The 13,391-nt window shown below is 33.2% G+C and overlaps 1 protein-coding gene and 2 pseudogenes across 3 annotated transcripts in view; all 3 read right to left on the minus strand.

Moving 5' to 3' along the window:
* On the minus strand, positions 1–10,548 carry LOC146935012 (F-box/kelch-repeat protein At3g23880-like; annotated as a pseudogene). The gene is made up of 3 exons (XR_015030100.1): positions 10,316–10,548; positions 3,221–4,241; positions 1–261 (listed from the first exon to the last, which is right to left on the minus strand). The product of XR_015030100.1 is annotated as an F-box/kelch-repeat protein At3g23880-like (transcript).
* LOC146935013 (F-box/kelch-repeat protein At3g23880-like) overlaps positions 7,188–13,391 on the minus strand; it is a 27,497-nt gene continuing 21,293 nt past the window's right edge. The window contains exon 2 of the mRNA XM_085750239.1: positions 7,188–7,387. The gene's annotated coding sequence lies outside the window, so the exon portion shown is untranslated. The remainder of the gene's footprint in view (positions 7,388–13,391) is intronic.
* The window catches only part of LOC146935014 (F-box/kelch-repeat protein At3g23880-like), a 4,766-nt pseudogene continuing 2,582 nt past the window's right edge, over positions 11,208–13,391 (minus strand). The window contains exon 2 of the transcript XR_015030098.1: positions 11,208–11,585. The product of XR_015030098.1 is annotated as an F-box/kelch-repeat protein At3g23880-like (transcript). The remainder of the gene's footprint in view (positions 11,586–13,391) is intronic.

The following is a 13,391-nucleotide window of genomic DNA, read 5'->3' on the forward strand; positions in this document are numbered from 1 at the left end:
TACAACATCCTAGAGACAAGTTTATCATATCCATAAAAGAGTTAGGAACATAGGCTTTTTTTTTGGTGAAGAGAGTTAGGAACATAGGTAGTAGTGCTTTAAATAAAAAGATATAAGTATTGACAAAAAAAAAAAAAAATACAACATCCTAGAGACAAGTTTATCATATCCATTTATAACATAAAAAGAAAAAGAAACTCCAGCCAACAGAAATCTCTTGGGAAGTTCCACAACCATTGCTCACCACCATCTTTAAGAAAGCTGCAAAGCACAACATGAACACAAGCAATTCAGACAGTGCATGCTACACAATTAGATAAAAAAGTGCAAAGCATAAATCATATAAACAATTAAACTCAGATGATCTCAGAACTAGACCATTAGGTAGGTCGTAACAACAAAAACTAAACTATGCTCATTAGGTTGGGACAAATCTTCAACAAAACAATAGCCATTCTCCAATCACTGATTTGATGAATATTCTCAATCTACATATAGGTTTCCTCCTTTCCTTCTCTCTTATGCAAACTCTTGATATTCACATTTGAAATAAAGCAATCAAATCAAACAATCTCAAACAACAAAATCTAATATGTAAACAACTCGAAGGTTGAAAAACCCTTTCCTTTTTCTTTGGAAAATTACCCGAATGAATTTAGTCAGAACTAACTCCAACAAAGTATGTAATATAACATATGTTTTTGCAGTCCATGAATTAGAATGCCATGTAGAGATATGTATTTATATATACCCTTAATTAAGTATTATAAACTTCATTACGTAAGAAACCTGGATTAAAATACATCAATACCAAAATCTAACTATAACACAAGATATCTCATCTTTACTGTCTGTCTCTTTTTAATGCCTCAACTTTTTATTGCTTAGTTGCTTTCTGATTTCCATTAACATTCTAATATAGTAATATACTAATTTGATGTTCCTAAATCAGCACCAAATTATGAATATGTCATGCTCTATACATATCCACAAATCAAAATCAAAATCAAATCAGTATATACAAAGCACAATAAGAACTGAGCTTGTAAGATGTTGTTATCCTCAGAAACAATCCAAAAACTACAATGCACAGCCCAGTCAAATTACCCGATGTTCAAGTTAAGCTAAATAAAACTCCTAATTCTAATGTTAATAACCATAAGGAACTTGCTTACAAACTACCTGATACTGATAGCTGTCAGCATAACATTTATCAGTTAATTAAGATAAACTATGTCTTATACAGAGGTCATGAAGACTCCAATATACACACTCCTAAAACAATATCCACACTCTTAAACAAAATTAATTAAAGAGAAAACTTGTAAATTAATGGGAAAATATACTCCAATAGCAGAAGCACAACACAAAATAGGTCTACAAGTACAACAAAACTCAGAAAGCAATTGCAATGACCAACCAAATCAAAAACTAAAAGCGATTTAGCAAATAAAAAGACACCTATCAACCACATGAAGGAGGTCAAATCGCACGCAAGATCAAAACGACCAACTGAATAAAAACTGAGACGATCTGCGAAGCGAATGGGATGTACTTGCTCAACATTTTCTTGAGAAAATTTCTCGATGGAAAACATAATTAAGAGAAAAGTATAAAAAATGGAAATAACATATAAGATCAAACAAGATCAAAATTACTTGATGAAGGAGGTTGAATCGCAACTGGTAAGGTTGTTGTCATGTGACTGAAAGGTCACGGGTTCAAGTCCTGGAAACAGCCTCTTGCGTAAAACAGGGTAAGGCTGCGTACAATACACCAAATGGTGGGACCCCTTCCCGGACCCTGCATATGCGGGAGCTCTAGTGCACCGGGTTGCCCTTTTTAAGGAGGTTGAATCGCAAGCAAGATCAAAACGACCAACTGAATCAAAAACTGAGACGACCAACTAAATTCTTTCTCATCATTTTCTTGATAAAATTTTCATTGAAACTTCATTGATTTTTACTTCTTTCTATTTTATTCTTGAAGTTTCTTTTTACTTCTTTCTATTCTATTCTTGAAATTTCTGATCAAGAATCTAAATTTCCTCCAAAAAGATAAAAAGTGCTTTGGTTGATCTTCATCTCCAATACACTCACCTTTCAATCTAACTGACTCCAATTCTAACTCAACTTGATACTATCTCAGTTTTAACATTTTATAGAACTTATTGATAATAATTACAGATTGCAGAAAATCAAAATATATCTTGTGACCAACATATGGAGAAGGATCTTAAGAATGAGACTCAGAAGATGATCTGATCACCACTGATCAGTAAGAGGTTAGTGGTGGTGATGACGTAGCAAGTAGCAAAAATGAAGGAGCCCCAACAGAATAAAGGAGTTGATGATGTAGCATTGACTGATTCTATAACATTACCATTGCCATTGGATTCTTCTATCAACATAACATGAAAGAAAATAAAAGATGGACCTTCTGTAACTGAAACTATTTCTGCAGAAACTTCTTCCAAGAAATTATACAACTACACAAATTTTCAAAATTATCATTGAAGCTTATTCTTCTCTACAACTTCATGACCCAGTTGCATTATGCAAACTCTTCCCAGTTGATAGAATGAAAAAAGCAGCACCAATAGTTGAAGCGACTTACTAGTTTATGATGATTTACATTTACTGATAGGCAATTACCTAAATTCAACCAAATAACTATATAATTGCATTAAACAAAATCAGGAACAAAGGTGAATGAGATTGTTGAATTCGAAAGCTGTGAGCAACAAAGGCAGCTTCACTGCAAAATATCTAATATGTCCCAAATAAGCAATTCATAAGCCAAAATCCTGTAATTATAACCATCTACTTCCTTTAATCCCTAAAAAATACCTTTCATCTCATTGCTAAAACACTTGTTAAAAACTAATATTCAGAGCTACATATGTACTAAAATTGGATATTCAACATTCTTTAAAAAGTGATATCACATAGTATTATATAACATATTCAGTTTATTTCATAATGCATTATGCAAGATTTGAAGCAAATATTAAGAAATTTGTGGAGTACTAAGCAAACCTTATAACATCAAAATAGTAACCCAAATCCTAGAAAATCAAAAGTGTAACCATTTAATGCAATTCACGAATGTGGACTATTTAAAATATAATGCAAGATGTGAGAGAATCAACAACTTAAATTAACGAAACTATTGAAAATCAGAGAAGGCGTAAAATAAATAACACAAACAAAAAACTAACCATATGTATAATGCCGTTGAATCCTCGCTTAGGGCGATATCAAACTCTCAATGTAGACATAAGAGTATATCGGATCATAGTTGTTTTCAAACTCTGGAATATTCAAAGTATCAGTCTTGGAATCATAAACAACCAACTTCCTATTGCGACTTCGCGTATCAACAAACCCTATCAGCAGATGGTCATCCTCAGAAATATATGAAACAGTATAGGGTTCGAGACCCCGATCTTGCATGTTAGGAACACTTACACTATACAATTTAGTCCAAGATTCTTGATTTCCATACTCCTTCATAATCCAAACATCGAAAAACATATCACTTCTTGCAAAGACACACAAGCAACCCCTCACCACACCCAAAGTCCACTTAACATTTTGAATCTCATAATTAGGTAGCAAAAGCTGATGATATGACTCCTTCTCTAAATCAAGAGAAAGAATACTTGAATCATCACTTGCCAACCAATTAATAGTGCCACTCATAAATATTCCAGATCGAAAGATGCAGTGATCATATGGGATGTCCTCTATTCTTCTCCAGTGATCAGTCCCCAAAGTATTAACAAAAACTTCTATTTTGGAGGAAACAACAATGACCTTATAATTATCAATGAAATGATCATATCCAAAGCTTATGCCAACAAGACCACCTTTGAGTGAATTATCCAATGGAGGCAATAACTTAAATTTTTGAATGGAAGGGTTCCACAAAAAATAAGAACCAGGTTTGAGCATGCCGCAAAAGATGCCATCACAAGAGCCCAGCACGCACACAAAGTTATGTGGACGTGTAATACTATTAGGAGGGTAAAGTTGTGTCTGTGTAACAACATTAGAAGTAGAGAAAATTGATGGGATTGGGGAATCAAACAGAAGCCACTCACTTGAGATGTCGTCGATACATCTTAACATGAGGTGGTTGACAATTGAAGATGTTTCTTTGCGAATTTTGGATCAGAAATAAGAGAATTGAAAAACTTACAAAGGCACCGAAGCTGTACGAGTAATTTCACCGGAAGCCTACACAGAATCTCAGGCAAGAGATCAAACGGAAGAGTTGGAAGCTGGGTTGTTCCGGTGATTGTTTCCGCTGTTAGTAAAAAAATTAACATAGTACAAACTTAAATATTAAAAAAAAAAATATCTAATTTATTACAAACTTCTTCCGATATTTAAGTACTTGGTTTTAGAGATTTAATTAACAATTATCAATAATTAACAATTATCAATAATTATAAGAAAAGAGATCCTTCAAAAAAAAAGAGAGAGAAAAAAAAGAAGAAGCTAATAATAAACTGGTGGAAGCTGTCCCGTAAGTGTAACTCAGTTGGTAGCTACCAGGGATAATTTGTGCAGGGGCCGGGGTTCGAACCTCGGATTCCCCACCACACATAATGTGTGTGAATCCAGCCACTAGGCTACTGGACCAAAAAAAAAAATAAACTGGTGGAAGCTTAGGCATTTAACTACACATATGTATACTCAAATTTGTCCCACATCGGTTAGTTTAAACACTTCAGTAAGGACAAGTAATTATAAATAAAAGCACAATAGTATGGGTAGCACTATAGTAGAACCTATAAGGTGCGCATGATTTTTTCCATAGTGGCCTTTAGACCAACATGGCCAACAGTTTAATATTAGTTCAATTTTTGTTTCTTAAAAGTAAATTAAAAAGTCAAGGGATATTTTTTTGACAAAAACAAACAAAAAACTTTTGAATTATGTTACTCGAGCAAACAAGTTGAACCTAACGAGCCGAACCGAGTTGCTCGTGAACGTTAAACGAGCCGAACTTGAGCTTAAAAAAATGGTTCGTATCGAACTCGAGTCGAGTTTCAAGCTGAGTCAATTCTTATCGAGTCGAGCTCAGACGGGTTCGACTCGACTCGACTCATTTCCAGCCCTTCCAGCCCTACTTTTGTGATACAAAACTCTTTTTTTTTTCTTATGTGGTGGGCGGGGTTTGAACCTCTGACATTGCATATTTTATGCCTTGTCCTTGCCAACTGAGCTAAACTCACAAGAACGAACTCTTTCTTCTTTTCAATAATATGTTAAAATTTGCAATAACTTTAATTTGATACGATTTTAATTTAAATGATCAAAACAAAATATAATTAATTATAACAAAACAATTTGACTTAAATGATTAATAAGTTCTAAAAATTTAGGAGAATGAATTCGATTCATTAGTAGAACAATTATTCGTCAGACTTTACTTACCTCCGACAGAACTCCAAATTACCATAATTCATTTTTCTTAAAAATTGAAGGTTAACAAAAAAACTATTATATCTTAAAATTGATCAGATTTTGATTTTGTTAGTGTCAATAAAAAGTGTACAAAATTTGGCTTGGCCTTTTAACCTGGCACGACCCAATAAAAATGGATAAGGTTTGATCCGGTCAAAATATAAACATCGACAAAAATAAAGGACATGATAGAGACAAAATGAAAATAAACAGGTTCGATTTACCGTATCAGGTTGAAAAATAGAACTGAAACATAGGCTAGTTATCTATGTAAATTCCACGACATAGTGAGTGGAGTTTCCAAATTAGGGTTAGAGTTCCAATGTGGGTATAACACTATCCAGTGTCACAACGTATAATAGTTTCTGGTACCATCCCTAAAAAGAACTGTCTTGCACCACAATTTCTTAAGGTTATGTTTGGTAACACAAATAAGTTAACTTATTGTACAAGTATATAAGCTTGTTCAAAAGTGGGGTGTCTAGGGTTCGAACCCCACTACATATAATATGTAATATCACTACCAATTGAACTAAGCTCGCGGAGATCAATTACCAGCTAAAGCTAAGCTCGCCCGGATCAATTAAAATAATCTTTTTTTTTGTGGTGTCTGAGGTTCGAACCCCGGACCTTTGCATGTATTATACATAGTCTTTACCAACTGAGATAAGCTCATAGTGACAATTAAAATAGTGTTTGTGTTGTCTTTTATTTTTACCGTTATACACAGATACTACCCACACCCCAAATAATCCAAGTTACACCCCAAAGTTACTAATATACCCTTTATTCATGTTCACTGCGCATTAATTATGTATACGTAAATTCAATTTACATAGTGTATGTAAACTCAGTTTACGTAGTGTATGTAAACTCAGTTTACATGAGTTAAGTAAATTGAGTTTACGTACACTGAGTTTATATACACTATGTAAACTGAATTTACATAAGTAAGTTAAGACTGAGTTTTAGTTCATGTAAACTGAGTTTACGTAGTTTATGTAAACTGAGTTTACATACACCACGCAAACTGAGTTTACGTAGTTTATGTAAACTGATTTTACATACACCAAGTAAACTGAGTTTAGGTGTATGTTATTCCTTTTTAGAATATGTACGTAAACTAAATTCACGTGAGACCTATATGTAAACTTAAATTTAAATCAAACAAATCGATGTAGATAGACAAACGTGAAATCAACAACAACTATAAACATCCATAGATCATAGAGCAAACGATAAATAGAAACTCGAAGAAATTTATGAAATTCACTTACTTGTATTAATCGAGTACGTATCAATGGAAGAGATGTTGATTCAATTGACGATTTTTGTAGGTATTGATTGCATATCCATGGTGGTTTGTGGGTGAAAAAGGGGTGAGGGTTCAGAATGATAGTAAAAGAAGGGTTTTTAGAAATTTAGAAGAAGAGGGTAATTTTGGTATTATTGTAAAAATTTTAATAAATTTGGGTGTAACTATGATTACATGGGGTGAAACTAGAAAGAGTCACCAATATATCATATTTATTAGTACTAGTTAAATAAAAAGAGATTTAAATTCAGTTTGTTTCGGTTGGACGAAAGAAATTAAAATACTAACATCTAAGAATTTGTTAGTTACTGAAAGTCGACAGATTACTAGGTCACTTTAATTGGATATTCTTCAAACCTCTCATATCATAGGCATAACAGATATAAAGTCCAAGATTTTGTAAGGACAATACAACATCCAAATGTATTATGCAATTAAAAAACTCCATAATTATCCATTTCACAATACTTTACAATCACACAACCTAGATACAAGTTTATCATATCCATTTATAATAAAAAGAAAAAGAAACTCCAGCCAACACAAATCTCTTGGGAAGTTCCACAGCCATTGCTCACCATCATCTTCAAGAAAGCTGCAAAGCACAACATGAACCTAAGCAATTCAGACAGTGCATACTACACAATTAGATAAAAAAGTGCAAAGCATAAATCATATAAACAATTAAACTCAGATGATCTCAGAACTAGACCATTAGGTAGGTAGTAACAACAAAAAGTAAACTATGCTCATAAGGTTGGGACCAATTTTCAACAAAACAATAGCCATTTCCAACCACTGATTAGATGTATATTCTCAATCTACATATAGGTTCCTACTTTCCTTCTCTCTTATGCAAACTCTTGATATTCACATTTGAAATAAAGCAATCAAATCAAACAATCTCAAACAACAAAATCTAATATGTAAACAACTCGAAGGTTGAAACACCCTTTCCTTTTTCTTTGGAAAATTACCCTAATGAATTTAGTCAGAACTAACTCCAACAAAGTATGCAATATAACATATGTTTTTGCAGTCCGTGAATTAGAATGCCATGTAGAGATATGTATTTATATATACCCTTAATTAAGTATTATAAACTTCATTACGAAAGAAACCTGCATTAAAATACATCAACACCAAAATCTAACTATAACACAAGATATCTCATCTTTACCGTCTCTTTTTAATGCATCAGCTTTAAATTGCTTAGTTGCTTTCTGATTTCCATTAACATTCTAATATAGTAATATACTAATTTGATGTTCCTAAACCAGCACCAAATTATGAATATGTCATGCTCTATACAAATATCTACAAATCAAAATCAAAAAATTATATACAAAGTACAATAGGAACTGAGCTTGTAACAAGTATGTTGTTATCTTCAGAAACAATCCAAAAACTACTATGCACAGCCTAGTCAAGTTAGCCGATGTTCAAGTTAAGCTGAATAAAACTCCTAATTATAATGTTAATAACCATAAGGAACTTACTTAAAAACTTGATGCAACCTTATAGTTGTCAGCATAACATTTATTAGTCAATTAGATAAACTATGTCTTATACAGAGGTCATGAAGACTCCAATATACACACTCCTAAAACAATATCCACACTCTTAAACAAAATTAATTAAAGAGAAAACTTGTAAATTAATGGGAAAATATACTCCAATAGCAGAAGCACAACACAAAATAGGTCTACAAGTACAACAAAACTCAGAAAGCAATTGCAATGACCAACCAAATCAAAAACTAAAAGCGATTTAGCAAATAAAAAGACACCTATCAACCACATGAAGGAGGTCAAATCGCAAGCAAGATCAAAACGACCAACTGAATCAAAAACTGAGACGATCTGCAAAGCGAATGGGATGCACTTGCTCAACATTTTCTTGAGAAAATTTCTCGATGGAAATCATAATTAAGAGAAAAATATAAAAAATGGAAATAACATATAAGATCAAGCAAGATCAAAATTACTTGATGAAGGAGGTTGAATCGCAAGCACGATCAAAATGACCAACTGAATAAAAAACTGAGACGATCTGCGAAGCAAATGGGATGTACATGTACTTGCTATTAGAGATGTAAAAGTTAGTTACATGTTAGTTAGATTAGTTAGGAGTTAGTTGGTCTAATTTTCTATATAAGCCGCAATGGCTACTTGATGTAACAACACTTCTCTCATAATCAATATTACTTCCATTTTCTATACTTTTCTCTCAATTATGAGTTCTATCAAGAATTATAATATGGTATCAGAGAGAATAATTATTCCGCTAAATTATTTCTCAACATTTTCTTGAGAATTTTTTTTATTGAAACTTCATTGATTTTTACTTCTTTCTATTTAATTCTTGAAGTTTCTTTTTGCTTCTTTCTATTTGCCATTGCCATTGGATTCTTCTATCAACATAACATGAAAGAAAATAAAAGATGGACCATCTGATACTGAAACTATTTCTGCAGAAACTTCTACTAAGAAATTATACAACTACACAAATTTTCAAAATTATTTGATGCTTATTCTTCTCTACAACTTCATGATCCCAGTTGCAATATGCAAACTCTTCCCAGTTGATAGAATGAAGAAAGCAGCACCAATGGTTGAAGCGGCTCACTAGTTTATGATGATCTACATTTACTGATAGGCAATTACCCAAATTCAACAAAAGAACTATAGAATGCCATTAAACAAAATCAGGAACAAAGGTGAATGAAATTGTTGAATTCAAAAGCTGCAAACAACAAAGGCAGCTTCACTGCAAAACATCTAATATGTCCCAAATAAGCTTTTTCATAAGCCAATAGCCTGTAATTACCACCATCTACTTCCTTTAATCCCTAACAGATACCTTCCATCTCATTGCTGAAACACTTATTAAAAACATAACATTCAGAGCTACATATGTGCAAAAATTGGATATTCAATAATCTTTAGAAAGTGACATCACATAGTATTATATAACATATTCAGTTTAGTTCATGATTGTGAACTATTTAAAATGTAATGCAAGATATGAGAGAATCAGCAACTCAAATTAACCAAACAGTTGAAAATAAAAGCATTTTCAACCTTATAGATTGCATCAACCATTGATTAATAATGATCCAACAAGTCAGCAAAAATCAGAGAAGACGTAAAATAAAACAAACAAACAAAAAACTAACCATATATATGTTGCCGTTGAATCCCAGCTTAGGGAGATATCAAACTTTCAATATAGACATTTGAGTATAACAAATCATAGTTGTTTTCAAACTCTTGGAATCATAAACAACCAACTTCCTATTGCCACTTCGCATATCAGCAGTCCCCACCAGCAGTTGGTCATCCTCAGAAATATATGAAACAGTATAGGGTTCGAGACCCGATCTTGCATGTTAGGAACACTATACAATTTATTCCAAGACTCTCGATTTCCATACTCTTTCATAATCCAAACATCGGAGGAGATCAGAGAATTAAAGAACTTACAGAGGCATCGAAGCTGTACGAGTAATTTCACAGGAAGCCTACAGAGAATCTCAGGCAGGAGATCAAAAGGAAGAGTTGGAAGCTCCGGTGGTGGGCATGTTAAGGTTCCGGTGGATCGCTTCCTCGGAGTGGTGGTTGTTTCCACCGTGAGTGGATGAGAAGAAACGGCGTCACTACTCTGCGCCATTGCTCTGGCGAAATAGAACAGGAACAGACGCTACGTGAATTTTATTTTCCAATGATTTACACTCTCTTCACTCCTCAGCCTGTATCGTATATTGGTATCTCATATTTTTTTATTTTTTAAATTTTATATTCGTATGATCATCGTATCCAATGGTTCCCAATTTTTTTATATTGGTTTCCAATTAATATTTTGTTTTTTCAATCTTACAATTTCGACATTGTCAATTGAGTTACATTTTACGTACCATAAAACTTTAAGTCATATAAGTTTTTAGGTTTTACAAAATAATGAGCTTTCAAGTTTAATCCTTTAAAAAAATTATTCACTTTTAATCATTATTGTATTTTATAAAAATATCATTTTTTGTTAAATATTTTTAAAATATGAATTACCATATTCCATCGTTTGTGTGCCTCGCAGACACCAAACCATGGCATAATCCTGTCACCATGTTGCTGCACTCGACTCTTAATTACAATAGTTTTTTATGCTCAAGCACAGCTGCCACAATCTTTCCTTACATATTGTTCCTGTCAAAACCTTTATGGTGATTGTGATCTCTAGCCTTATGTCTTTCTTATTCATATATAGCCTTGTCCTCCGGACTTAATTTTCACGGACTATATCACAACTCAATTTCTAGAAACTTCATGTAGCCATTTTGCCGGCATTAATAAATATAGACCAGACTTGAAATGACATAGATACAATGTCACGGGGTTTCAAAATGAAAAATGCAGAGATGATCAGAATCAAACACACAACATTGCCATGGGGGTAGCCTAACATAAATATGTGGAACAGGAGAGTACTACTCTTTTTCTGGTACAACAAGAATAACACAGTGAAACATAGACTTCAAGATTGTATTTTTCATACAAACATACAATAAAAAAGTCGGAGACAAGTTTTTCCTAATTATACAGAACATATAGTTTTTTCATCTCATCTAGTTTGACTCCACAAGAAATAATTAAAATGAACTTAGGAATTCCACAACACTAGAACTATCACCCCTTTTCACCGCCATCTTCAGCAAAGCTCCAGACCACAAAATGAACATAAGCAACTCAGCCAGCCTGCGAATAACCCTTCGACTGAAACGAACAAACACAATCAACCTGAAAAAGTGACATTTCAACTATGATGTTATAAGCCTATTTTGAGGCTTCACGTGCAATTAAAATTAGGGAAATGCAACCTATTTGGGGTTGGCCTAGTGGTTGGCTTGGGATCTTGGAGTTTGCTCCTCCAGAGGTCTCAGGTTCGATTCCCGTGCCAATTTCGGTGGGCTAAGTCCATACAGAGATTGCTCTGGCTTTAAACGGGGCCCCCGCAAGTGGGCGGTGGGATTGGTCCCCTCGGATTAGTCGATTCTTGGATCGGATACCGAGTTTTCAAAAAAAAAAAAATTAGGGAAATGCTAACCATTGCCCTTAGGGCATTGGTTAAAGTACTAAAATAAGTAAGTTTGCATTGAAAAGTGGTGTAATTATTGCTAAAAAAAAAGTAAAGACTTATATTTCCAAGACAAAGTTTCTATTAATGGAATTCTTAACCATTGCCCTTAGGGCATTGGTTAGCAAAACCCTTAAAATTAAAATAATGAGGCATATTATAAGGCAAACACACATGGAAATGAACTTTATTACAATCTCATTTCACCATTGCTATGGAATTGTACACTGATGTGTGCGTCTAAGAATTCAATAATATCATTTACACAACAATATGATGACCATATATATTAGCAGCAAAACAACTTTAAATCTCCTGCAAATAAAAGTCTAAAACATACAAAACTTTCATTTTCACATTAAACATTCGACAAGAATAATCAGTTATCTTGTAATCCATTAAACACTATCAAAAGGCAAGAGATAAAACATAAAAACTGTAGCCAAGGTTATTGTCAATTTGAATTTGTGAATACTATCCAAATCACTATTTAAATCATAAGATCGTAGTCGCCGGTCCTGTACAAGATCACTTGCGGAGGTGAGAACTATATATGTGGGAGTACAAGAGTGAGCCAATTCCATGGTAAAGGTGTTTCCAAGAGTGAGCCAAAAACTAAACTAGTATTTCTAAAAGTTAGTTAAGATTGAAAGAAAATCTTGTAATAACAACGACAGAAAAAGGATTCTAAAATCTAAGAAAATGAATATTCTATTCCTATCCACAATTAAACCCAGCCAAACCCATTGTCCAAAGTATAGATGCAATGCACCTGTACTATGATGCATGTATACATTTTCTATTTAATAATAATTTTGCATTGATCACACTATCATACTAGACTAGTGTATACAGCAATTAAGTTAAATGAGCTAATAACAAACACAAAAAATGACCAAACTGTCATTTAGTTTTTTGAGTCTTTGCTTAAGCTAATTTTGGATTTGGTGAAGTATCTAGGTGAAATTTGATGCATAGAACAAGAAGGGACTATTTGTACATGAAGAGAGAAGAGAGGAATCATATGGAGGAGAGAGGACAATGATGATGTCATTTAGAAAATAGAGCAACCCTGCTAAATGCAGTGTGGGGACAGAAAATAATAACTTAGTTGATTCATGTTAGAATATGGCTACGATGTTCGGCATAGAAAAGGATTTGGTTGGCCGTTGAGTCATCTAAATTTAGTTGGTTGCAAACATGTTGAAACTAAAACATCAAAACAAGTACTTTCATCATCCATGTGAAACTAAGTTCCAACAAGGGTGTAGGAATTGTCAACCACATTTTGAGTCGTCGATGAAGTAAACCTTATGCTTCAAAAAATCTATTGAATTGTTGTTTCTCATCCTTAAATACTTTTTTAATACCTTATTTTCACAGCAAGATGATGATTTCTTCAAGGATGAAACTTTATGTTGCTCACAAAAGTAGAGTGATGTGCCCTTACATATGAAGGGTCTAGAGAA

The sequence above is a fragment of the Medicago sativa genome, chromosome 3 (assembly GCF_051527215.1).
Source record: "Medicago sativa cultivar Bolivia chromosome 3, Bolivia_mono, whole genome shotgun sequence".
Lineage (NCBI taxonomy): Eukaryota > Viridiplantae > Streptophyta > Magnoliopsida > Fabales > Fabaceae > Medicago > Medicago sativa.